Source organism: Lissotriton helveticus, chromosome 8 (genome assembly GCF_964261635.1).
Source record: "Lissotriton helveticus chromosome 8, aLisHel1.1, whole genome shotgun sequence".
In the NCBI taxonomy this organism is placed as follows: Eukaryota; Metazoa; Chordata; class Amphibia; order Caudata; family Salamandridae; genus Lissotriton; species Lissotriton helveticus.
The window spans coordinates 829707896-829711653 of NC_136069.1; the positions used below are offsets into that span (position 1 = coordinate 829707896).

At 40.0% G+C, this 3758-nt stretch overlaps 1 non-coding gene across 1 annotated transcript; it reads left to right on the forward strand.

Annotated features, from left to right (window-relative positions):
- Positions 1–1165: 1165 nt before the first annotated feature.
- On the forward strand, positions 1166–1238 carry TRNAV-CAC (transfer RNA valine (anticodon CAC)). Its single transcript has one exon. It is a non-coding gene; the product is annotated as a tRNA-Val (tRNA).
- The last annotated feature ends 2520 nt before the right edge of the window (positions 1239–3758 follow it).

Genomic DNA, 3758 nt, shown 5'->3' on the forward strand with positions numbered 1-3758 from the left:
ATAGATAGATAGATAGATAGATAGATAGATAGATAGATAGATAGATAGATAGATAGATAGATAGATAGATAGATAGATAGATAGATAGATAGATAGATAGATAGATAGATAGATAGATAGATAGATAGATAGATAGATAGATAGATAGATAGATAGATGGATGGATGGATAAACGGATATATAGACAGACAGACAGATAGATAGGTAGGTAGATAGAAAGAAAGATTGATAGATAGATAGATAGATAGATAGATAGATAGATAGATAGATAGATAGATAGATAGATAGATAGATAGATAGATAGATAGATAGATAGATAGATAGATAGATAGATAGATAGATAGATAGATAGATAGATAGATAGATAGATGGAGAGAGAGAGCGATAATATAAACAAAGACTTTATTTTCAATCGAGCAGTCTTTTCTTTCCTTTAGGAGCAGAATGTTCGGATCATCAGAACACCAGAATGTCGTGCTTGGTTGGCAAGCATCACATATTGTGATGTGTTATCTAAGAGTTCCATGTCCTTCAGACTCATATATTCCTCTGTAGTTGTACCTTCGTGATTCAACAAAACATTGCATCATAAGCAGCATTCTACTGCCACAGACTGGACAGAGAAACCATTTAGAATTTCCCTGAAAAAGAAATAAAGCATACTTAGGCAGAGCTTTGTGGACAGGAAGGACATTAGAGCAAGTGAGGAATAAGCACTCCTTTTGTTAATTTACATAGGCAGAACAGAGACTGCTGGGAAAAGCCTGAAATTAAAGGCACAGAAAATGCCTGCTTGTGGAGAGAACACTAAGAAGGGTTGAAAGTTTTTCCTCTCACCCTGGCTACTCTTACAAGGAATCCTATGATAGTCAGCAGGACCCACCCTAAAGAGGAAGGGACAGCCATTTGGACCCTTTCCACCTTTTCTATATCTCGCCTGATCGAGACTCCTTGAGCGCTGGTTGAGTGGATAAGCACATGTACTTCTCGTTTTGGGAAGGTATTGTTTAGCTTGCTACCAACAGCTCAGTTATGTTATGATGTTAGAGGCTATGCAAGGAATGCTTTAGTCCTGCATTAGGCAGTTTTTTATTGCTTCTTGCATTTAAGAGATAGATAATTAGCCAGAGCAGTTTCATCACAGAAGAATCAACTGTAGGTATCTGTTTCTGTAGTGTAGTGGTTATCATGTTCGCCTCACACGCGAAAGGTCCCCGGTTCGAAACCGGGCAGAAACACTTGTTATATTGTCTTGGCTGCAATGTTGAGAGTTGCCGTTTTGCATGAAATTGTCCAGGCCCTGACGATGGGTTCATGCGGTCTCGTTCCAAGAAAGTGAATTCTCTTAAAAACAATAACATAATTGGCATGTGGATGAATCTGTTGATTCACAGATTCACTTTCAAAAGAGCCCTGCATTCGGTTCAATGCTCAACCAGAACAAGCATTAACTTTGAGAATTGTTGGCACCAACAGGCCTCTTATTTTAGTGGAGTGTTTCTGGTTTTTAAGTGCTGAGGCCTGGGCTCAATTCCTAGATGATCCTTCTCAAGGTGATGATACAAATGCATCGCCACCTTTACATTTAATGTCAGAATTGTTTATTTCCATTCGGTGGTGTATGAATGCTTTCGACAGTATGGGGATTTTTTCTAGCCTTGCATGAATAAAAGAATATCACTCCCCTTTATGTATTTTTCTAATACATTTATATTTGCATCTCCTCTCCTAGCATGCATTTTTTACTATCTTACAGGCTGCATATAATAAGTATCTATTATGGGCAGGGCCGGACTGGGAACTGAAAGCAGCCCTGGCAAATTTTGCAAGACCAGCCCCCGTCCGGCGCATAGCAGACCAGCCCCCGTCCAGCGCATAGCGAGCGAGCGCAGCGAGCGTGCCCGACGGCCACTAGGGGGGTTTGGGGGGGTTCTCCCCCCAAGAAAATTTGGAAAAACGACAGACCAAAATGGTGAATTTTACAGCATATTTTTCATTACATATTCAAATTGTATCAACTTTCAAAGCACAGTAAACAGTAGATGATGACCTTAAAGAACATCAGGTTACCCACCCAGTCATATGTATTCATAGGCATTCTTTCAGAGAGCACCAAAAATAGACACAAGTAGTGAATCAGAGAGAACAAAGTAAAAGTGAGACCAACCCCCACATGGTGTGTAGGGAGCAAGCGCTGTGAGCAACGACCAGGGGGAGCTTCAACCCCCCCAAGAAAATTTGGGAGACACAAAGGCCAAAACAAAGCATTGTTCAACACATTTTTCATTACATATTAGATTGTATTAACTTTTAAAGCATAGTAAATGATTACCTTATAGAGCACCAGGATACCCAATCATAAATCACAGACATTGCTACAGTGAACACTAAAAAATGAAATGTCAAGCATTGAACATGAATTTAAATATAACCAATTTATTCTTCATATAAAATAGGATAAAGACATTTAAAAACACACTGAACTTCAAACAAGTGTGCAAAGGTTCAGAGTAAAAAGTGTACAAGACAATGTGCAAACATTAAATGATTTTTATATCCTGAGTTTTGTAAACAGTGCTTAAATAAAGGATCTCATGTAAAGTGAAACAGTGCACAACATTATGACTAGGTATATTGACATTGTAAACAGCTAACATGACCTGCTTGTAGTAGCAAATCCTTAATATGATTTTATATACTATAAAACATAACAACATACTTCTTCTCAAACAAGTGTTATATTCAATTGCACTTTGCATTCATTTGTGTCAAGAGGGTGTTTCGCAGATGAGATGTCGGAGCAAGTCCCCAAGCAACCACCCATGGGATTTTGATGTAAAGTCCTACCTACTAACAAAGGTAGACCTGGATTTAAAACAAAAGCTGACGACTTCTTGAGGTTTTCCAAGAATGCATGTATGCTGTAAAGTACTGCATAAATACAGTTTTGTATTGGATGGATATTACTTGTTGTTTCAGTGCAAAGCCTATGCTAGACAGTAGACATAATGCTCACAGGCTTTCACTATGGTACAAATAGTCCAAACTGTCACACTTGTAGGAGTGTGAATTTTAGTACATGCGTTGTTACTATCATTGGCGACGCTGGCAAGGGCACTGTGTGGTACACGCTGCAGGGGCCTCCTGTCGAGGGCCCTGACACTTATTTTGTTGCAAAGTAAGCCCTGAGTCCAACTGCTGCTACACACATTCACATTTGTCAAAGAATCTTACATCTGAAAAGATCGGCCCTTCCTACACAAATACTAAAACTGCCCTTCTTGTGGTCCCAAAGGGGATTGCTATAGAGTCACGTGTCCAGTTCATCGAGTCGAGCACAAATATAAACGCACCTCTAGCCTACTCTTTGTTCTTACACCTCTACTGCCCCTCATGTCTCTATATTCCCCTTCTTCCAATATATATTCCTCTCCCACTTTCTCTCTCGCTCACTATCCAGTCTCTACTTCTATTAATTTCCTCCTCTGATCCCCTTTCTCTCGTTCCCTTTTTCCCTCTCTCTCCCTAATCAGGGCTTAATTTGAGCCGGAGCTTGCCAGTGCTTAGCACCGGCACCTAATTATCAGGGCCGGGTCTACAGTGAGTCACGCATTAAGATGAAGTGCACCGTCACCGTCAGTAATTGATTTATTTAAAATGAGTCACTGGCACAGAGAGCGTGTGCTGCTGCTGTGTAGTAGTGTAAGTGCTGCTGATTCGGTGTCACTTATTTTAAGTTGCCGCGTTGTTGATTGATC